The sequence below is a fragment of the Gracilinanus agilis genome, chromosome 6 (genome assembly GCF_016433145.1).
Source record: "Gracilinanus agilis isolate LMUSP501 chromosome 6, AgileGrace, whole genome shotgun sequence".
Classification (NCBI taxonomy): domain Eukaryota; kingdom Metazoa; phylum Chordata; class Mammalia; order Didelphimorphia; family Didelphidae; genus Gracilinanus; species Gracilinanus agilis.
The window spans coordinates 220,068,427-220,092,823 of NC_058135.1; the positions used below are offsets into that span (position 1 = coordinate 220,068,427).

At 42.4% G+C, this 24,397-nt stretch overlaps 1 pseudogene; it reads left to right on the forward strand.

Annotated features, from left to right (window-relative positions):
- Nucleotides 1-303: 303 nt before the first annotated feature.
- On the forward strand, nt 304-16,964 carry LOC123252473 (annotated as a pseudogene).
- The last annotated feature ends 7,433 nt before the right edge of the window (nt 16,965-24,397 follow it).

Below are 24,397 nucleotides of genomic sequence, written 5' to 3' on the forward strand. Positions count from 1 at the left end.
AATTTAAAAGTTTGTCAGGCGCAGTCAAATATATTTTACCAATATGACCATGGCTTTAATTAAACTACTAATTTCTCTTATTATATCAGTCTTTATCATTTTTAATCGTAACACCATCAACCTGGAGCCATTTGGAAGACCTTTCATTCTTTGATTTTGAACTGGTATAAAAAAAGTAGGAAGTTCCTTAGAGCTATGTTCTAAGAGGAAAAGAAAAAAAAAATGCCCAATGGACATGTATTGGGCTATTTTTGCTATGGTGCCCTGAGGATGTGATCTTGAGTTTCTTTAAGCAACACAGAGATGAACACAGATGGAAAAGTCCTCCACCAGGGAGTACCAGTTTTCCTCAATGTACAGACAAGACGGTGCTCCACAGATCTGTATGGACAAGTTCTGAAAGTGCTACAGCCAGACACTCTCAGGTGAGGATCCCAGCATGATGGGCATAGAGGTCCTTGATTATTGCACACAATCCCACTCATTCAAACCCCAGAGATAATTTATAATCTGTTGATAACAAATAGCCAAACTGGATTTTTAGCATCGAGAGGTCTATATTTTTTTGTCACTATATTTCTTGTAAGGAAGCTTTTTCTTTTACCCAGTTCTATGTCCTTTCTATCCCAGTGTGTGCCCTTCTCTGCCATCTCTGTATGCCTTTGTCGGGCTGAGGGAGAAGTAGCCTTTGCCCAGTGCATATATATGGTTGAGTTTGCCATCTTACAGTCAGACGTGCCTGAAAAATGACTAGACAAAGGCCTAGGTTTCTGTGGGTCTTGGGAAAAGAATAGAATCAATTGCTTCACAGAAATTGAGCCCACCTAGAATCCCAGATCTCCTGACTCCCGACCTATACTCTCCATTGGACTCTGAAGGTCCCCTAAAATAAAGGGCAAATAATTCCAGCACTTGGCATAGTGCCTGACATATAATAGATACTTAATAAATGCTTGTTGGCAACTCAAAGGGAATTTTCACAGATATGAATACCTAAAAGAAAGAAAGCAAGGTTTAAAAAATAAAGTAGAAAAAGCTCTAGAGGAAAGAATTGAAAGGAGAATAAGTAACTTGGAAACTGGAAAGCCAGATTATCCAAGAAGTAGAATCCCTGAAAACTAGAACATAGAAAAATTCTATGAGGCAAGAAGAAATATTAAAGCAAAACCAAAAGATTGAAAAAGTAGAAAATATGTTTTGTGAACTAGAAAACTAATAATCATTAAAAAAAAGTTAAAAGACTACTTTTTTAAAAATCATAAATGCAAACTACCCAGATCCATTAACACTAGAAGTCAAAATTTAGATGGAGGGGGCAGCTGGGTAGCTCAGTGGAGTGAGAGTCAGGCCTAGAGACAGGAGGTCCTAGGTTCAAACCCGGCCTCAGCCACTTCCCAGCTGTGTGACCCTGGGCAAGTCACTTGACCCCCATTGCCCACCCTTACCACTCTTCCACCTATGAGACAATACACCGAAGTACAAGGGTTAAAAAAAAAAATTTAGATGGAATAAAAAAAAATCACAATCTGAAAGAAACTTCAAAAGGAAAAGTCTCGTGCACGTCATTATCAAAATCCAGTTTCCTCCTGCTTCAGAAAAAAAAAATCCAAAATAACAAAGGTTCCAGAAAGAAACCCTTCAAATACTAACAAAACGAAACGATCACACAAGATCAATAGCCTCTACTAAAAACAAGAGGGGATATTAGAATACATAGATCCAAAAGATAGAAGAAATAAACTCACAACTAAAAAATAACCCTGCAAAAATGAGTTTTTTTCTACAGGGGACAATAAATTTTTAATAGAATACTTTCAATAATTCCTAATGAAAAGATCAGAACTGAGTAGGATCTTTACAATACAAAACAAGAACCCAAAAAAACCTAGAAAGGCAAATTTATTTGAGCAATTGGAAGAAACTGATGATGTAGAATGCCAATTTTTTAATAGAGAAGGACTAAAGTAATTTGGAATTTTAATAGCTCTAAAAAATATTTAGGCAGTTTAGTCAGGGAGAAAAGCAGAGATCATAGGTGGGGTTAAATTTAATTTGAGATCCTGGAGAGGAAGAAAAAGGGATGGTGAGAGACATTAGAGAGGGGATAAATGGTTGGGATTTGCTGTTAAGAATAGTATACAAACATGGAGAAAGAAATGGCAGCGTGGACATTCGATGAACCAACTTCACTTTTATTTGAAAGAGACAGAAGTAGTTTGAACATAAACATCTCATTTTAGTGTAGAAATACACCAAACTTAATAGGGAAATAAGCAAGGAATAGGGAGGTTTGAGGCTAAGAGGGAGGATGATCAAAAGGAGACAAAACTTGATCTTGAAGGAGGAAATGGGAGGCAAGAAAAGAAAAGAAACAGTATAACGTTAGTGTGTCTCTTAGACAATTTAAGAAAGGTTGAACAAACTGGTATATTTATGTAACAAAATTATTGTATCACAAGAAATTACAAAAGGGACAACTTCATAGAATCCTTGGGCAATAAGAACCAGACAGGGTGAACTAAGCATAACCAAGAGAATAATTTATACAAAGAACAGTATAAAAGAAAAACAACTTTGAATGATTTCAGAATTCTGATTTCAGCGGTGATCAACCATGCATGTGTCCAGAGGACCAAGGATGAAGCATGTTACCCACCTCCTGAGAGGTGATGGGCACAAGGTGTCTGTACATTTTTGGACATGGCCACTTGTAGATTCATTTTCCTTGACTAAACTTATTTCTTGCAAAAAGTATTTTTTCCTCTTTTATTTCCTTCAGTTTTTCACTGGAAAGGGTAGCAATAATGATTTTAAAAATAAGAGAGTCATTAAAAAAATTTTTTAATGCACAGGAGAGAAAAAAAAGGAAGTTCAGAAAGTGTCAAAACAGGATAGTTTTGAAAGTAATCAGTATGAAATGAAGATCAATAACTTCATGCAGAATCCTTTATGTGCTTGTGAATGCTCTAAGTTTTAGTTGAGAATTTTATTTTTTAAACAAGAGTCAACTATGGACAAGGTACTGGCGATAAAAAGATGAAAAATGATGCACAATTCCTGTTTATAATCAAAAGAACTTACAGTTTAGCAGGAGGATATAATGTATATACCTAAATATGATGTAATATATGAACAACAAGCTACAGACCAAAAAATATGAGAAGGCAGAGAAATAGCTCGTGGCACAAGGAATAGAGCCCTGAGCTCTCTCTTCCCTGAGTTAGGAAGACCCAAGTTCAAAGTCAGACTCAGACACGAACTGGCTATGTGACTCTGGGCAAGCCAGTTAACCTCCATTTATCTTAGTTTCCTCAACTGAAAAATGGGAATAATAGCACCTACTTCACAGCATTGTTGTAAGGATCAAATAAGATAATATTTTTGTTAAAAGCTATTAGCACAATGATTAGTGCTTAACAGATGCTTATTTCCTTCCTTCCAGTTTGAGAGGGATCAAGAAAAGCTTCATGGAGGAAATGAGCCTTGAAGGAAAAGGACATTAATAAGTAAAGATACAGAGAAGAGAGTGTGATTAGAATGGTTAGAGATCATTCCTCAAAGCCAGAAAGACCTAGCTTCAGGTTCTATTTCTGAGATCTACTGATTGCATGACCCAAAGGAATTCACTTCTTGGCTCTCCAAGCAATTTTCTTAGCCAAAAAGTGGCAGAGGAAGTTTCAACCTGGGTATTCCTGCAGCTCCCTATGTCAATGAGATCTGGAGCCACACTCTTACCTCTAAAAATATTGGGAATTTATGATCCAGGAAAGAGTGATGAGAGTTCACGCAAGTCCACCAGAGGGCAGAATGAGATCAGGAAACCCCTGTTAATCCAGGCACCCCCTGCCCCTTACCCACTTCCCCAATCTACCTCCACCATATTAGCAGACGCTGTATCCGGGTCCTCTCTCTGTCTCTGTCTCTGTCTGTCTGTCTGTCTGTCTGTCTGTCTGTCTGTCTCTCTCTCTCTCTCTCTCTCTCTCACACACACACACACACACACACACACACACACACACACACACACACACACAAAGGACCTGATGATGATGGTGATTGGATGGAAGATCATCAAGGTGCAGGTGAGATGCCAAGAAGCTCAAGGCACAATTGCCATCTTCCTCTCTCCCATTTTCCTGACATTTCTCTTTTCCTAACTCAAGCTGGAAACTTCCCAGCCATCCCCAGCCTTCCAAGCCTCTCACTTAGTAAATAACTAAACTGTGTGGTTAAGAGTACAATTGCTAAATTGAAGCATCATTTTTTTTTCTGCTTTATTTTTCTTGCTTTTTTGGCAACAAGTTTTTGCATGACCTCATGTATGAAATAATTGTCATATTGTTTGCCTTCTCAATGGGTGTGGGAGGGACTCGAGGGAAAGAGAATTGGGAACTCAATAAAAATGAATGTTAAACCTCTAAAAAGTCCAATTGCTAAACAAATTCAGAGGAAGGAGCCTTTGGTATTAACTGGAGTCTTTGAAAAGGCTTCACAAATGAGTGTAGAGTCCAGCTTTAAAATGTATCTTTACAACATGACATAATAAACATGTATTAAGCTTCTATTATGGTCAGGAACTATGTTATTCATATGGATTCTGAAGACAAACAATGGGATCTACCCTTGAGCTTACATTCTATTGAGAGAGAAAATAACACATATGCAGAGGAAAAAAACAAAAAAGAAATTCAAAATACATACAAATAAATATGGACTCATTTGGGGGCAGATCCCTACTAACTGGAGAAATCAAGGCCTTTGGTAGAAGATGGCACATGGGCTAAAGTCACATTACTAAGCTAATACGAGTTTTGCAGAGATAAGGAGGGAACGTATGCCAGGTGTGGGGGAACAATCCAAAGGAATGGAAAAGGAAGATATCATTTATGAAGAGCCTCAGGTTGGCCAGTTTGGCTAGAAAAAAAAATGTGAGAGGAAGGAATATAGTCAATCTGAAAGGCTTAGTTCCTTCTTTTCCACTGAGTTGCTTCTGGGAACTCTCTCCCATGACTCCAGGTCCCAGAACCTTCAAGAAATGAGGGAGATCATGCCTTCTCCATCATTTCTCCATGTTTGTAGGCTCTTTTTCTCATCCACCCCAATTATGAGAAATACCAAGTTCCATCCCATTCTTCCTCTTTCTACACTAGTGTGTTCTTTCCTTTCCTTTCTTTTTCCTTTTTAAGCCCTCAGAATTTATCCATCCTAGGAAAAGCCTAAGGCTTATTGTTCCCCTCCTAAGACACACAGAGAGAAAATGGTGTGATCATGGCAAGAGCATTGGGTTTGGCATCAAGAGCCCTGTTTTTGCAAGTAAATAGAATTTGACTCCAGGCCTAGAGTCAGGAAGACTCATCTTCCTGAGTTCAAATGAGGCCTCAGATACTGATTAGCTCTATAACCTTGGGCAAGTCACTTAACTTGCTTGCCTCAGTTTTCTCAACTGCGAAATGAGCTGGAGAAGAAAATGGCAAATCACTCCAGTATCTTTACCAAGAAAACCCCAAATGGGATCATGAAGAGTCAGATACAACTGGCAAATGACTGAACAACCAAAGAACATAACAGTTTCCCGACCTCAGAGTTCCCCTTTCTTTTGTTAACTTAGAAAAAACACAGAACTATTAAATAGTCATAAAACCACTCTTAAATCAAGGGAAAGGGGGAACAGGCCTACTTGGCCTCTTATGCAGAGCTGCACCTTGTGCAGTGTCCAGGATTGAACACTGCTTGGCTCTGATCCCTGACCCCCTGGGAGGGACACAGTGCTAGATGATGACTCCAAGGAACAAAGAAAATTGGGGAACTTATATACCATTTGGGAAGCTCCAGGGGCTGGGAAAGATGATTGGCATTATACTGGCAAGGATGGGATTTACAATCAAGCTTGGGAAAGGAATCATAGCCAGAGGCTAGGGTGTAAGGGAAGGGGCTGCTTCCACAATGGATGCTAAAGGATAGTCCCTGCCCAGGTGTGTCTTCTTGGGACGGGGTCTTTGATACAATGGGGAAGACTACCTAAGACAAAAGGGTACTTAGCATTTACCCTAGGGTCCATTATTCAGTCTTCAACTGCTAGCCTGAGATTCCCTTCAGGGTGGATTCTCATAGGAACCTGGAACAAGCCCAAGCTTTGGGGGTCTCCAACCCACTAGCTATTTCCAAAACCTGGGGTTCATCAGATCTCACTAAGCCATAAGTTTGGAGTCTCTAGATTCCACGTCGACACTGGGCCTCAGTTTACTGGTCTGAAAAATTAGTTTTGATAAAAAAGAAATCTAAGGTCCAATGGTCCTATAATTTCAAAAGATTCTTCAGAGGACTTTTGGTTTTCTGAAGGATTAAGGCTAAAATCAATGACCTGTGTCCAAGATTTTACTCTTGCAGTTTTCTAAGAACTGCTGAAGGAGGGAGAGGGAGTGAGGAAAAGAGAAGAGAGCTAGAGAGTGGTGGGGAGTTGGCAGAGCTCTAGGGAGGAGTTGGCCAGATTTCAGGAGGCATTGTAATATTATTCCTTGAAAGGAGTAAATCCCTTTCCCAGCCCTGGACGCTAGACTTGTTCCATATAGAACCTTTCTCCCATAGCTGGATCAAGGCCAATTTAGAGCAAAGGCTATATGAGAAGGTGTTACCTGCCTGTGTGTGGCCATACCAATCCCATTGGCACTGATGGATATCCTTGAAACATCCTGTTAGTGTAGCAATCCAGGTATACATTAATTGTGATATTATTTTAAGAAGTGCTCAAAAACTTAACTCTTATACTGCTAATGATTGATCTCTGTAGTCTTGAGTCAAATTGAACATCAACCTTGACAAATCCCTTCCCTAAGGCTACACCCCAGAAGACAGGTCAATTATCTCTATCTCCTTACTTACCTTCAATGATCAATTAACATAGGTATCAAACTATGATTATATATATATATATATGATAACCGTCAAGTCAAGAAGAGCACAAGATATGACAAGAGACGGTTCATTCACGATATGACCGAAGAAGCAGAAACAGCAGCTGGGCAGGGGAACATGAAGAGGCTATACAAAATAACAAGAACTCTATCGGGAAAGAATTACAACCCTAGCAAGCCAGTGAAGGACAAGACTGGGAAGACAATAACAAGCGATGCAGGGCAGAGAGCCCACTGGGCAGAGCATTTCGAAGAAATCCTGAACCAACCGCCTCCACCAACTGTTCCGGACATACCGCCAGCCACCGAACTGCTCCAGGTGAACACGGGCCCACCTGCCAAAGTTGAGATCATCAAAGCCATCAAGACCATGAAAAATGACAAGGCTGCAGGTCCAGACGGCATCCCCCCTGAGGCACTCAAGGCAGACCCAGAAATGTCAGCGGAGATGCTACAGCCCCTCCTACAGAAGATCTGGGAACAGGAACAAGTCCCAACAGACTGGAAGCTAGGCTACCTGGTGAAGCTACCCAAGAAAGGTGACCTATCCCAATGCAGCAACTGGCGAGGAATCATGCTTCTATCCGCTCCCAGCAAAATCCTGACCAGAGTCATCTTAGAGAGACTGAAGGAGGCCTTGGACAAGAAGCTGAGAATAGAACAAGCAGGGTTTCGTCAGCACAGATAGTGCACCGACCACATCGTCACCCTAAGAATCATCATCGAGCAGTCCATTGAATGGCAGTCCCCCCTCTACATGGCTTTCGTGGATTTCGAGAAGGCATTTGACAGCGTGGACAGGAGCATCATCTGGAGATTGATGCAGCATTACGGGATTCCCCCGAAGCTCATCAACATCATTCAGTGGTTATACAAAGACTTTACCTGCCAGGTCATCCACAATGGGAAACTGACGGCTCCCTTCACAGTGAAGACCGGAGTGAAGCAAGGCTGCATGCTTTCGCCCCTTATCTTCTTGATGGTCATAGATTGGACCATGAGAAGAGCTACCAAGGACAGCAATGCGGGCACCCAATGGACTCATACCAAGCAGCTCGAGGACCTTGACTTTGCGGATGACATCTGTCTCCTTTCTCACAAGCAGCAGGATGCGCGAGCCAAACTTGCACAACTCTCTGAAGAAGCGGAGAAGACAGGTCTGAAGATCAACAAGAGGAAGACCAGGTGATCACAGTCAACAGCAGACAGGACCTGCCAATCCAACTACAGGGAGAAAACATCAAGGAGACGGACCACTTCACCTATTTGGGTAGCATCGTCAGCAAGGATGGTGGGGCAGATGAGGACATCAGAAACCGAATCAACAAAGCCAGACAGGCATTTAACACCCTGCGGTCTGTCTGGATCTCCAAAGCACTGTCCCTCGTCACTAAGCTCCGAATCTTCAACACCAACGTAAAGGCCGTCCTCCTCTATGGATCAGAAAGCTGAAGAGTGATGAGCTCTAACACCAACAAACTCCAGGTCTTTGTTAATAGATGTCTACGTCACATCTTGAACATCAGATGGCCTGAAAAGATCTCCAACACCAGACTCTGGGAAAGAACAATCCAGTATCCCATCAGTCAGGACATAAAGAAACGTAAGTGGAGATGGATAGGACATACGCTACGAAAACCAGAAGACAACGTAGCCAGACAAGCATTGAGCTGGAACCCTTCAGGGAGGAGGAAAGTCAGAAGACCAAAACAGACCTGGCGAAGATCTGCCGAAAATGAAACAAAAACAGTCGGAATGACATGGGCCCAGCTGGGGGAAGTTGCCCAGAACAGAGTCCGCTGGCGTGAGATGGTTGCGGCCTTATGCTCCTAAGGAGTCAACAGGAATAATAATAATAATAATAATAATCAAACTTCAGTAGATGCCTTAGGCTCTGGATCGGGATCTTAGCTCTACCTATTTTAGGTTTTGGCAGTTTACATTTTATTACCTCATAATGTTAATGTATCCAGCCACTGAGCTCTCCCCTTCCTCCCATACTGTTGTAACCCCAATAAAGGTGACAAGAAATGAGTTAGCCAGGACGCTCTTGACCATCAGAGCTTACTCACTGTCTGTCTACCTTATGCCAAAACTTTCTGTGTCTGTGTGTGTTTATTCTCGCCTTATGTTCTCTTTCCATTAATCCTTAACCTGTAACCCATTTTCACTCAGTCCTTGGTGCCCCTTTCTGAGTGTCCAACCCACTAGGAATATTCGTGGAGCTGCTGGATGGCTTCAGTTAGGATTAAGAATCAATCAGGAGGGGATGAATTCCCTCAGCCTTAACTTTGACCAATTCTACACAGAATCTAGAGTCTAGGGAAGGGTGTTTGAGTTGAAGCAATGCAACATGCTGTGTAATTAGAATCTACACAGCTATAACAGGCTCAGGGCTCTGACCATAGGGAGGCAGCTGGAGGAGATTAGAAGCCTTCAGAGGGCTGGGAAGCTCAATCTCCAACACCCTTCCCCCACCAAGTGCTCTGAGAGCCTCCATAAGAATCCTGCAGAGTCCAGACTCTGCAACCACCACAGAATACCTTGATAACAGGGCAAGAAGCCCAGCTCCCTTCAGCCTCCACACCTTCACCTTCACCTTAAGCTTCTGCTGCTAGCTGAGGAAGATCTGACCTGAGGGCTCATTAATACTCCATCAGCCTAATCTAGTCAATCAGAAGAGCAGAGAAGAAGCCCCTTCAGTACAAAATAGCCCAAACCCACAGATCTAGCAAATAATCACAAGCAAGCTTACAGCCAATAATTCTTAAATTGTGTACAATTCAACTAGAGCTATTCACCTGGAGTGATGGTTCTCTTAGCCAATGGTCCTTTAGCTCCACAACCACTTCATTTTCTCTTTTCTAAGGGGTCCCCCAGATTGGCACTCTATGTTCTCTTCTAGTTCTGTTCTAAGTTCTCTTCTATTTCTTGCCTTTCTTTTTATTATGAATTTTAAAATATCAGCAAACATTTGTATCTCCATATATAGAGAACCAGAAGAGGAGTATATGTAAAACTTTGGATCTCTATTATATACAGTTTGTTTTAATGATATATTTGTTTTATCTCAAGAAGACCAACAATGCATCATTTGTTTGGAACCCTTTTAAAATTCCTTTTGCTCTCTTCTGAATATTTTGTATGTTTTAATTGACTTTTTTCTTTCTTTCCTTTCTTTTCCCCATCACTATCCCTAACTTCCCCTACTCTCCTACATAAATCTCCTCCCAATTAAAAAAAAAGTTTCTCTAAAAGAGAACACTTCTTTTAGAAGTGCTCCCTAGCACTCTACTCCAAAAATTTTCAGTCTCAGAGATGAGAGACGTTGTTAAGGAGGGCTTCATGAGGTGGCAGGATTCTGACTTTTTTAGGAAACCTTTTGAATAAGAACAAGTTTACTTCAAGAAATGAAGGTGAATAAAGAAATTTCCAGGCCTTTAGTAACTTTACCAAACCTAGACCACATAAACCATATTGGTACTGGGATAAAAAAAGACAGCTCATACACTATCACAATTAGAAGGTCTGTATCCAGCCCAGCACTGCCAAGAGGGTGCCAGGTTAATTTATGATGGAGGAATGTGTTTGGCTTCTTGTAATATTTTTTCCTTAACCTGGAAACTCTTGATTTTGGCAATTATATTCCTAGGGGTTGACTTTTGAGGGTTTAGTGTAGAGGGTGATGTATGGATCCTTTCAATGTCTATTTTGCCCTCTTATTGAAGACCATCAGGGCACTTTTCTTGGATAATTTCTTGTAGTATGGTGTCCAAATTTCTATTAATTTCTGATTTTTCAGGAAGACCAACGATTTTCAAATTGTCTCTTCAAGACCTGTTTTCTTGATCTGTCATTCTCTCAGTGAAATATTTCATGTTTCCTTCTATTTTGTCATTCTTTTGACTTTGCTTTATTAGATCTTGCTGTCTTGCAAGCTCATTGGCTTCTACTTGCCCAATTCTGGTCTTTAGAGACTGATTTTCTGCTATAATCTTTTGATTTCCCTTTTTGATTTGGTCTGTCCTGTTTTTCATGGTTTCCTGCTGTTTAGTTTGGGTCTCCAATTTGCTTATCATTTTGTTTGATTTTGGGGCATCTTTCTCCAATTGGGAGTTTCTGTCTTTTACACTGTTAATTTCCTTTTGAGCTATTTCCCACTTTTCTTGCCAAATCTCTTCCAGCTTTCTCATGATCTCAGATTTGAAGTCTTAAAGAGCTTGTGACCAATTTTCATTTTTGGGGGAAGGTTTGGATGTGTTTACTTGTTTGTCCTCCTCTGCTGTCTGCTCTATTGTCTGGATTTTTTCTGTGTAAAAGTTATCAAGTGTTAATGCTTTTCTCTTGTTCTTTCTCTTGGTTAGTTCTTGGACATTGCTTGCCATTATTATGCTGGTTTTTCCTTCTCAGTCAGAAGTCTGGGTGAGGTGGTCAGGCTCTCTGTGTATAGAGCTGTGGAGCAGTTTTTTCTGAGGCTACTTTTTAGCCATAGTGCAGTGCCGCCCCTCTCAGCTTTATCCTTGCCCAAGGTCTGTGCTCTTTAGGCTCCTGGGGTCTCAAGTCTAATTGTTCTCAGGGTCAAGCCTCCTGTTGGTCCCCTTGCTTGCTCCTCTGCCCTAGGCTCCTTTATGAGTCTCAGCACTCTGCTTCCACCCCTCCACTCTAGGTCTGTGCCCAAGGTCTGCGCTCAAGGTCTGTGCTCAAAGTCCGCATTCTTTAGCCTTTTGGGGTCTTGCTACTCTTAGGAGCAAGCCCCTGGTGGTCCCAGTTAGGTGCCAAGAACTTAATGAATGCCTCACACTTGCTCTAACTCTTGTGAGCTGACTGGCACTGTAGGGTGGAGGAGGGTTGATCAGCTCCTGTTTTAGTGAGAGCTATTTCACCCCCTTATAGCATGGAAATGCCCAAATCCCATATACCTTCAATGCTGTGCCCTATTGTGGGATCCCTTCATTCATCTGGATTTCGTTTTTGTGTCCTTTTGAGGTATCATGTATGTGTTGGTTAGGAGAGTTAAGTGCTCTGCTTCTACTCTGCAGCCATCTTAACCCGGAAGTTACAGCACAACTTTTAACACAGAGGATCTATCTTTTCTCAGAAGTCAGTCTGATGGAGGAATGTATTTGAACTACACTGTGTGATATCCTGGCTACTAGGAGAATTTATTTTTGTTGCTTCTGTATGTTTTATTCCTTTAGATAATTTTTGAATTATATGACAGGACTATGTTGTCACTTTTGGCAGAGAAAGCAGAAGGAACTCCTAAAAATGCAAAGATTATCAAAATGACTTGTAGCTTAATAAGCAGTGTTATTAAACAGTTAAACAAACCATTAGTTTGGAGATGGCCCAAAGGAAGAAGTTTGGGTTCCAAAAAGGATCTTATTACAGACTATAAAGTTTGATTTGCAAATAGGACATCCCTGTCAATTCTTCCCCATATATGCTGAACAACTCAAAGGTGATAAAAACACAATTCAAAAATTAGTTCAGTCAAAATGGGTATATAATTTATATATAAAGGATAAGTAAATTAAGGTGAATATAGAATAGTTTACCTGTCAGATCTATGGAGAAGGGAAGAATCTATGACCAAACAAGAGAAAGAGATCATTACAAGATGGAAAATGAATAATTTTGACTATTAAATTTAAAAAGGTTTTGTACAAACAAAACCAATGCAGCTAAGATTAGAAGGGAAATAATAAACTGGGAAAATTTTTATAACGAATTTCTCTGATAAAGGTCTCATTTCTCAAATATATAAAGAACAAAGTCAAATTTATAAAAATACAAGTCATTCCCCAAATGATAAATGATGAAAAGATATGAATAAGCAGGTTCAGATGAAGAAATCAGTTATCAATAATTATAAGGTGTAAAAGTGAAATTTGGAAAATGCCATCTAAAAGTGTATATATTTCTATGGACATGGGAAATGTATCAAAACTACATTTCCCGTGATCCAACATGGTCCAACTGGTTTCCGTTTCTGGGTTTTTGGGCTTGGGAAGGCCAACGTCTTGACGCAGGGAAGAGCTAAAATCTCCTGGGTTAGGAGGGAGTGGTCTCTTTGCCAGTAGGCTCTCTTGGCGAGCAGACTGGAGACAGTAATGGAGGCGGCAGTTTTGAATGCTTACAAGCGCGTGGTCTGATAACTTTATCTATCAACATGGCTTTAATTAAAATACTAATTTATATTATTATACCAGCCTTTATCATTTTTAATATTTATAAAGGAAAAATGTTCTGAATCACTCTTAATTAGAGAAATACAAATTAAAATAACTCTGAGGTACCACCTTGTACCTAACAGATTGGCCAATATGATTTTAAAGGAAAGTGGCAAATTTTGGAGGGGATGTGGCAAAATTGGGATACTAATGCATTGCTGGTGGTGTTGTGAACTGATCCAACCATTCTGGAAGGCAATATCACTACTAGGCCTGTATCCCAGAGATGTTTTTAAAAAGGGGAAAGAATCTACTAGTACAAAATATTTAACTAATACTAGTTAAATATTAACTAATTAAATAACTGCTCTTTTTGTGGTGGCAAAGAATTGGATATTGAAGGGATGTCCATCAATTGGGGAATGACTGAACAAGTTGTGGTATATGATGACAATAGAATACTCTTGTACTATAAGGAATGATTGAACAGGATGATTTCAGAAAGAGCTGGAAAGACCTTATTCTGAAATAAGCAGAACCAAGAAAACACTGTACACAGTAATTGCAATATTTTAGAGTAATCAACTTTGATAGGTTTGGTTACTTTTAGCAAAAATAATCCAAGACAATTCTGCAGGACTTGTTAATGCTACCCACCTCCAGAGAAAGAACTGTTGGAGTCAGAATGCAGATGAAAGCATATGATTTTTCACTTGTCTATTTGGGTTTTTGTTTGGGGGGGGGTGATTTTATAAGATTATTCAATTACAAAAATGAATAATATAGAAATAAGTTTTGCATGATAATACATGTATAACCCAGATTGGATTATTTGCCAGCTCCAGGAGAGGGGGAGGAAAGGGAGGAAAGGAAATAATTTGGATCACATAACTTCAGAAAACTTATATGGAAATGTGTTATTACATGTAATTGGTAAAAAATGAATAAATTATAAGAATTGGTTCAAATGGCATGGACATTTGTAAATGACAGCTTGTGTACTGTGTTATCCCTATAATGGGAACCTTAGTCAGAGAAGTGTAATCATGTACTTGGCATACTACTGATGCACATTCAAAATACAGGAATGAACTTCAAAACCAACAGATGGGATGGTGGAAACAGTTTGTTCAAGATATATTTGTTGATGTACTAGAAGACATTAAAAAAAAAAACCTCTTACCTTTTGTCTTAGAATAGATACCACTGGTCCTAAGGCAAAAGAGTGTTAAGGGTTAGGCAATTTGGGTGAAGTGGCTTGTCCAGGATCACACAGCCAGAAGTGTCTGGGGTCAAATTTGAACCCAGGACCTCCTATCTCTAGACCTGGCTCTCTATCCACTCAGCCAAGATTAGATGTAATACAGGGGAAGATGGTGGCTTAGACGGAGCAAATCTTAAAACTTCTGCACCCTTACACACCGAGATAGAAAACAATGCGCTTCAAGAAGAAAGAGGACCAAATCTAATAACAGGGCAGAGCAGGGGGAGCCCTACTGCAGCACCACTAAAGAGGTACGCCAAGAAAAGGGCTTGAATTCTGGAACTGTGGGTCTGAGGGTATAGAAGGGGAATCCCAGGACACCTTCCCCATGTGCTGTGCCGAGTCTCCAGCGGCTGGGAAATCTCAGGGCCTTGCTGGCACCTGACTCAGGGAGTTGAACACAGGCACTGGAGAGGTGACTGGAGGAGAAAGCCAGAGAAACAGCAAAAATGCCCAAAAGATGGTGGCTTAGAGAGAGCCAAACATCAGACTGCAGGCCACTTGGCTTCCTCACATGGAGATTGAGAACAAAGGGCTTTAAGAGGAAAGAAAACCAGATCAAACAGAAGGACAGTGCAGGGGGACCCCACTGTTGGACAGCTCAGCTCAGTGAAAACACTCCTTGTCCCCCCACTTTTTTTTGTTTGCTTTTTTGGTTTGTTTGTTTGTTTTTCCCTCCTCTCAAGGTTTTAGCCTCAGGGCAGTAAGACTAATCCAATAAATACAGGATTAATCCCATCAATTGGACAGACCAGAAGTCTTCAGAGAGCAGAGAAAGTAAGTACAAACCTCCATTGCCAGCTGCGGGAAGATTTTTTTCATCAAAGATCATTAGATACATCTGCTCAAACTAGCAGAACAGAAAAGGAAAAATATGAGTAAACAACAGAAAAAGAATATTATAGCCAAATTAAAAAACTACAAGACAAGGAAGTCATTCAGATATCAGGAAACCACAGTTAGGATAACACAGGATCTGGCTTCATCTGCATTGAAGGACTGGAAGGCATGGAACACAATATTCCAGAAAGCAAGAGAACTGGGTCTACAACCAAGAATCAACTATCCAGCAAAACTGACTATATTATTGCAGGGGAAAGTATGGTCATTCAATAAAATTGAGGACTTCCAAACATTCATAAAGAAAAAACCAGACTCAAACAGAGAATTTGCTGCCCAAACACAGAACTCGAGAGAATCACCATAAGGTAATTAAGAGAATGGGTGTGGGGGGGGGATCTTTTCTTTAAGGGATCCAGTAAGTTCAATCAATTTGTATCCCAAGAAGAAAAGAAGATATTGGCAAATATAAAAAATTGTTATTACCAACAGGGTAACTAGAAGAAGTTTATATAGAGAGAACAGTGACAAACTGTATAGGATGAAATGTCAAGCAATATATGTGTGTGTGTGTGTGTGTGTGTGTGTGTGTGTGTGTGTGTGTGTGTGTGTGTGTATAAATATATACAAAACTAGAAGGGGGAAAAAGAAGGTAATATTAAGAAAAATAGGAAAACAAACAAAAAGGAGTAAATTTATATTCCATAAAGAAGGGCGTGGGGCCAACAGGGAAGAATAACAATACTCTGTAAGGGTAAAGAGGTTGGTGAGAGGAAATATTTAATACTTAAGTGCATTGAAATTAACTTAAAGAGGGAAGAACAATCAGATCCATTGGGGCAGAAAATTGATTCCAGCCCTATAGAGGAGTAGAAGGGTAACAAAAGGACTGGTGGAGAGGGAACTAACTCTAGGAAGGGAGAGGGGGGGGTAGCTTAAAAAGATCCTAAAGAAGAATAAGAGGGGAATAAGAAGGGAGAGGGGAGAAAGGGAAGTACAATAAGGGAGGGGATTAGGGGAACTGATTAAAAACAAAACACTGGTATAGAAGGTAATAGTGAAAGAAGAAAGGACAGGACAAGGAGAGAGAATCAAAATGTCTGGGAAAACACAGTTAATAATTATAACTCTAAATGTGAATGGGATGGACTCACCTATAAAACCGAAGCAAATAGCAGAGTGGATTAGAAACCAAAATCCTACCATATGTTGTCTACAAGAAACACACATGAGACAGGTAGATATACATAGAGTAAAAATGAAAGGATGGAGCAAAAGCTATTGGGCTTCAAATGAGAAAAAGAAGGCAGGGGTTGCCATCATGATCTCTGACAGAGCCAAAGTAAAAATAGATATGGTTAAAGAGATAGGGAAGGTAACTACATCCTAATAAAATGCAGTATAAACAATGAAGAAATATCAGTACTCAACATGTATGCACCAAACAGTATAGCTTCCAAATTTCTAAAGGAGAAGCTAGTGAAACTCAAGGATAAAATAGATAGCAAAACTATACTGGGGGGGGGGGGAGGGTCAACCTTCCCCTATCAGATCTAGATATCCACTCAGCCTCCAAGCTGCCTCCAGTACTAGAAGACATTAACCCCTCTATTAACAAGGAAAATGGCAGATGCCTCATTTCACTCCTCATCACTTGCAACAACCATCATCTCTAGTCAACCTCTCAGGAGCCCTCAGTACAACAATCACAGTCATCTCAAAGTTCTGAAATCACAGACTTAACAAAAAGATTCCCAGAAGACATCACAGCAATAGCAGTAGGGCAACAATCTAAGAAATCACCCTCCAGGCAGGTTAAACACTAAATGATGATTTTTTTCTAAGGAAGACAAGGAAGCAGAACCACCACCATCTAAAATCTCCAACATTGAGGCCACTGTTCATCCACCTCTGGAACATAAGCCAACCCTCATGGGCGCAGTTTCAATGGGAGAGGGAGGCTAGAGATCTACCAGAAGTCCAGATTCCTCCTCCTAGTCATCCTGCCCTTGTACATCAGCCACCTCCTCTTTCTCACTGCATCCTCTCCCACTCCCCCACCTCTTCCAGATGCATTACTGGAATGTCATTTACAAATTCCTACATGTTAGGAGAAGTTTATCAGAGTCCATAATCGATGTTGAAAACAGAAGGACCAGCCTGTGGGGCTCTGCCTCCAGGATATGGACCACCTTCTCATTTGTCATACCAGACTCATTCCAATCTTCCTCCATCTATCCTACCTCCTCCAGCTTCATTTCTACCCCCACTTCACAAATTTCCCCACTGAATCCTGGCCACCCCCTCCTCCCAACCAACATACAACTACAATATTTCACCCCTAAGATTGCCTCTGACTCATGCTATTCCTCCCCATCTTCTTCCAGGGCTTAGAATGCTCCCTGCCAATTATCCTCCTTAATGTTCAATGGGGAGACCTCGTGGAAACCATTAGGTTCAAACAAGATATACAGATAATAAATTGGATATAATCGACAAAGGAAAGGTACTAGCATTTTATTTTTTTTCCTTTTCTTATTTAGAATATTTTCCCATGGTTACATGATTCATAATCACCACTCTTGCTCTTTCCTCCCCCCTTCCAAAGCCAACAAGCAATTCTACTGGGTTATACATGTATCATTGTTCAAAACCTATTTCTATGTTATTCATATTTGCAGTAGAGCGATCCTTTAACATCAAAATCCTAATCATATCCCTATTGCACTACGTGGTCGATCATATATTTTTCTAAAGAATTTCTGTTTTCACAGTTCTTTCTCTGGATATGGATAGCGTTCTTTTTCCTAAGTTCCTCTGAATTGTCCTGGATCAGCTAGTAGAAAAGTTAGTTATATTCAATTGTACCATAATGTATCAATCTTGGTGTACAATATTCTCCTGGTTCTGCTCCTTTCACTCTGCATCACTTCCTGGAGGTTGTTCCAGTTCACAAGTGTCCGGGTCCAGCCGGACACAACCGAGGGGTCCGGGGAAACGGCAACCTAAGAACCCATAGGGAGAGAAGAGGGGAGACCTCGCGCGCAAGACACAGAGTCATTTGGATGGAAGCAAGGCTCATTTATTGCAGATCTATGACAAGAATATATAGGTTGAGGGCAGAAGGGGGTCGGCAGATACTAAGGGGAAAGGAACGCGGAAAGGGAGTAGAAAATCTCCTGTAGCGTCTTACTGTCTCCAAGCATGGCTGGGCCTATGATCAATATCTTATCTTAGAAGAGTGAATGATATCTATTCTTAGAAGAGTGACTATTTTATCTTAAAGTCTTGGTCCCTAACAATTCCCCCTTTCTTTTTTTAAATAGAAGGGCGTAAGGAATAAGTTTATTATCCTTTGGTCGTTGTTCCATCCAAGTCTGTCTTAACACCAGAAGTTTTTCCTAAGACACCTTGTGTTCCCTGGTCAATCCATAAGTGAGATTGGCAGCGACGGCCCCTGTCTTAGGCTACACAGGGGGAGTTACTCAACCATCAAGGGTTGAGGACCTGTGCTACTCCCGTCATTGGGTTACCGCCCTGCTGGAAAACTGCAAACGAGTGCCGCCAGGTTGTTCTGTGTCCATCATCTCAATACGATGGTATTGAACCATAGGGAACTTATCAAGGGCTGAGTTAACATTAGTTTTGATGAGTTTCGTTAGATGTTGGAAGGCCCAAGGGCCAAAGGTTAAGATCAATAAAAATATAAAGAGAGGTGTAATAATAGTGGGAATTAAAGTAGAGAGCCAAGGAGAACCTCTGAGAAGGGTATTAAACCATCCTTCCTGTGCCTCGGCTTCCCTTTTCCTCTGGGCTAGCCGTTCACACAACTTTGCCATAGATTCCCTTACTACGCCAGTATGATCAGCATAAAAACAACATTCCTCTTTGAGGGCTGCGCATAATCCCCCCTCTTTTAAAAAAAGGAGATCAAGACCGTGCCTATTCTGTAAGACTACCTCTGACAGAGAAGTGAGTGATTGTTCCAGGGCTGTGACAGACTTTTCGAGGGCTTCTAAATCGGTTGTCATGGCCATCTGAAGAGCGGCCAAGTGTTGGGTCTGGAGAAGGGCAGTAGTGCCAGTGCCAATGCCTGCAGCAAGACCGCCAAGTCCTAACAGGATAGCTAAAGTAGTAAAGGGTTCCCTACGTGTTCTAGGAGAGGGGGAGAGGAGGGAGGCCACACTATCGTCCGTGTGGAAAGAGATACGTGGCCATAGCTGGACAAGAACACAGAATTCAAAGGAGGTATTGAAAACTAGAAGAGATATACAAGGGGTGAGGCCAGTATTGCAAGCCCAAAAGCCATTATTCGGGGCTTCCAAAAAGGAAGGGGAAGGGGGGAGGTCAAGGGTGGAGTTACATAAGTGGGCATGAGATCGGGGAATGGTGCCTAAACAAAGGCCATGGCCAGAGACTTCAGCAAGAGTGAGATGGCGAGAAAAGGCGGCGCAGCGCGGGGAAGCTAGAACTGTTTCATCGGGTTCTGCCATATAGGCAATACCTTCATAGTAAGGGGGTTGTGGACTCAGACAGAGCCAACACTTAATCATCAAATCTGGCCTGGAAGCGTTCAGGGCAGTATAGGCACCTGATACTAGAGATAAAAATCTGTCTGCTGTACCGGGAATATTTAGGGACCCTTGCTGTGACTGGGACTGTAGCTGGGAGGAGGTATTCAGAGATGAAGGGGAAAAAAGGGGGACCACTGGGATGGGGAGAGACGTGGGAGTCGGTAATGGCTGGGGGTTAGGGGAAAAAGGGCGTCGTTGATCCGAGAGGATGATGTTAGGACCAACAGAAACAATGAGGGCTGCACACGGAGGCGGAGGGTGAAAAGAAGAACATCATCAAAACCGCCCTTCTTATAGAGTCGTAAACCCCAAGTCAAGCCATCTGTCCATTTAACACTTCGTTTCCCTGCGTTGGTAAATGTGATAATGAGGGGATTACAATTAGGAGGACTAGGGGTGCACACAGATGGACGGGATAAATTGCGGGTTATTGATATCAAGTCCTGGTTCGCCTGGATCCAATATCCAGTACCAATGGTTTCACATCCCCAGGCTGCACAAAATCCGTCTGTCTGGTCCCCACAGTGTGGTGGCTGATCAAAGCCAGGGCAGCCATATAGAGGAAACTGAGTGTATTGAGTCCAGTAATCCGGGAGGCTAGGCACGCCAGGGAAGGTAGGGGCACAGTAGTGGATTGAGGACATCTGGGGGGCGCCTAGGGCACAAAGATCAACCGGAATGGAAGGAAACCACGTCCATTGGGGCCATTGGGAAGAAGAAACAGAGGTAATGATGGCTTGATTAACTGGATTGATGATCTCCCACCGTTGTTGGACCAGGAGATGAGGACTGGAAGTGGTGACCGGAAGAAAGGTGGAGTAGATGATGTAAACTGCCAGAGAAAACGAGTTCAGGATCTGAGGTCCCATCTGTGATGTCGTCAGGGTTGTGGTTCTGAAAAAGGAAGAAGAAAAAGACTTCTCAGGGACAAAACCCTGGCTTAGGAGGGTTAGTATCTGGGGCGAAAGGTTTAATCAGTCTAGATGGAATCCAACGGGCATTATTAGCCGCTTTATCAAAAATACAGGCGGAGCCCTTTCCCCAGATAATGACAGGGTCGGGGCCACACCAGAGGCCTGTGACGGGGTCACGCCAAAGGACTGTGGCCAGATTAGATGAAGTATGCGGATTCCAGTGGCGATCAGCAGCGGAACGCACTTCAGCATCCAGCGTGAGGAAATTAAGAATAAAGAGGGCGTGAGCAAGAAGCAAAGTCTGATTGCCACTTAAGGGATAAAGAGTTTCTTGGGCTTTGAGTTTGAATTTTATCTGGGGCAATGCTAAAGCCGCGAGCTTGGAGCTGTGTCAATGAGGGGGATGGGGAATTGACTATGGGAATGGAAAATGATAGCAGTCGGGGATGGAAGGCCTAGCTGTAAAGCCCCCATGGGTAGCATGGTCTTATTGACCTCACGTAGGTCCTGTAGAAGTCTCCATTCCCCCGATTTCTTTTTAATAACAAAAATAGGTGTATTCCATGGGGAAGTGGAAGGTTCAAGGTGTCCAAGAGAGAGTTGCTCCTGCACTAGCATTAGGGCAGCTTGAACCTTCTCAGATGTTAGAGGCCACTGGTCAATCCAGACAGGAGAATCTGACTTCCAGGTGATCTTATCAGCCTGGATTGCAGGGGGATCAGTGGCCTTTATAAAAAATTTTTTGACCCAAGTCCTCCTTTATCGTTTTGGGCTGGGGGGGATATTGGGTGTAAGATGCCTTGTTCGTTCTTGCCAAGGCCTTTGCCTGGGAGGTACCCAGATTTCAGCATCATGGTGGTGACAGCATCACTGGGGCTAACCATAAGGAACCGCATCTGGGCTAGAATATCCCTGCCCCAGAGATTAACGGGGAGTCCCGCGACTACATAGGGACGGGTAGTGCCACTATTGCCCTCATATCTTGCCAATGGAGGAGCTTAGTACTTTGGAGGGTATCTTGGATCTGACCTATTCCTGACAGGTGGGTGGCTGAGGGTTGAAGGGGCCAGGCACGGGGCCAATGAGCCTGGGAGATGACAGTAGAGTCTGCCCCTGTGTCCAGCAGCCCTGTGAAGGTTTTTCCTTCGATCTTTAATTGCAGAGTGGGTCGGGACTCAGTAAGTTGTTGTACCCAATAAATGTTGGAAGAGCCGGGTGAGGAAGGACCTCGTTTTTGGGCTGCGGCGGGAAAATTGCCTATCATGGGGAGGGGGAGGGCCTGAGCTAAGCGTTTACCGGCAGGGATGGTAACGGGACCATGCGGAGATTCTATGATAAGTTTTATCTCCCCTGTGTAGTCGTTATCGACAAGGGTGGGATGCACAACTACACCTTGTAAGGTGGTGAGCGCCCTGCCGATGACCAAGAAAAACATGCCAGGAGGCGGTGGTCCAAATTTGCCGGTGGGGAGGACTACCGGGCCTTCTTCAGGGGTCAATATTCGGGTGGAGGCGGCACAGAGGTCCAGGCCTGTGCTGCTGGCTGTGGCTCGAGTAAGGGAACTGGGCAGGGGCTCCCGTAGGAGCCCCGCATCCCGTTTCCCGACATTGGGGAAAAGTTCTGAGGTTTGCCTTCCAAATTAGAAATTGCCCTCGGGATAGGACAGATTGAACAACTTTGGACCATTCGGAGGGGAGCATGTGTCCCTCTCCTCCAAGCCCTGCTAGGATGGAGAGTGTAAAAGGGGCATTCAGGCCATAATTTTTAACTGCCGAATGCAGGTCTTTAATGTGCTTAATTTTTAATTTTTTATAAATTGGCCGATGATGGTGGGGGAGGCCTGAAGTATCTGCGGCCCTGGAATTTCCACGGGATCCGCTTTCCTCCTCCCCCTCTTCCTCCTGTTCAGAGTCAGAGGAATCATGTGGGAGGGCAAGTTGGATGGTGGGGGATGGGAGGTTGTAGGGAGGAGGTCTATTCTTCAGAGGGCCATTGTTATGGTAGTGGGCTGTCTCCTCCTCTAGTTCTGCTTGATAAGCTGGATTAAGTGTGCTATCTTAAGGAGGGTCCCTGTCTAGGACTGGATAAAGGCGTGGTCCGGGCTTAGAGGGAACAAGGGGCTCCTCAAGGGAGGGATTTTTGATAGGTTTGTCTAAGAGAGACAAGGGACGCTCATTCCCCTTGAGGGGCGAGCTCTGTTCTTTAGTCGAGTTTGGTTCTTCATTTTTTATCTTAGATTCTAAGATAGCGTCCTCGGCCAAGCTGAGGAGGTGCGAGACTTGTTGACTCGTGTTGGCTTCTTTAAGAATGTCACGAATCAAGCCATAGAACCTGAACAGGTCCTTCTTTTTTACTCTGATACCTCTCTCCCTGAGACTATTTTTTAGTTCAGTCACGAACACTGTTTCCTTCGAGAGTGTTTTTCCCATCATGCACACGTATTCCTTCCACTTTCCTTGCACACACACACACACACTTTTTTTAGAAACACTCTTGATTTTTAAATGCCTATGGGGGATGGGACAACTTACCCTACCTCGAGGCGTCTTGCTCAGCCTCTACCCATTACGTATATTCGCGGCCGCGACAGCTGCTCCTCAGTTGTCCAGTAAGCTGTGTTCGCCGTACCTCGCGTTGGGCGCCACTGTCCGGGTCCAGCCGGACACAACCGAGGGGTCCGGGGAAACGGCAACCTAAGAACCCATAGGGAGAGAAGAGGGGAGACTTCGCGCGCAAGACACAGAGTCGTTTGGATGGAAGCAAGGCTCATTTATTGCAGATCTATGACAAGAATATATAGGTTGAGGGCAGAAGGGGGTCGGCAGATACTAAGGGGAAAGGAACGCGGAAAGGGAGTAGAAAATCTCCTGTGGCGTCTTACTGTCTCCAAGCATGGCTGGGCCTATGATCAATATCTTATCTTAGAAGAGTGAATGATATCTATTCTTAGAAGAGTGACTATTTTATCTTAAAGTCTTGGTCCCTAACACACAAGGAATTCCTCCAGTTCTTTATTTCTTTCAGCACAATAGCATTCCATCACCATCAGATACCACGACTTGTTCAGCCATTCCCCAATCAAGGGACACCCCACCCCCCATTACAAATATGTTTGTACAAGTCTTTTTCCTTATAATCTTTTTGGGGCACAAACCCAGCAGTAGTATGGCTGGATCAAAGGGTAGGCATTCTTTTAAAGCCCTTTGCACATAGTTCCAAATTGCCCTCCAGAATGGTTGGACCAATTCACAATTCCACGAGCAGTGTATTAATGTCCCAATTTTGCCACAACCCCTCCAACATTTCCTTTGGTGCCGTACTGGCCAGCCTGTTCAGTGTGAGGTGGTATCTCAGAGTTATTTGAATTTGCATTTCTCTAATCAGAACAGATTTATAACACTTTTTCATGTGCTTATTGATAGTTTTGATTTCATCATGTGAAAACTGCTTGTTCATGTCCCTTGACCATTTGTTGATTGGGAAATAGCTTGATTTTTTGTAAATTTGACTTAATTCCTATATATTTTGGAAATTAAACCTTTTCCAGAGAGTTTTCTTATAAAAATATTCTCCCAGTTTGTCGCTTTCCTTCTAATTTTGGTTGCATTTGGTACAAACAAAACCTTTTTAATTTGATATAATCGAAGTCATTCATTTTACATTTTCCAGTATTCTCTATTATAGGGGTCCAGCCTCTATATGATTTTGGGGTCCTGAGTGG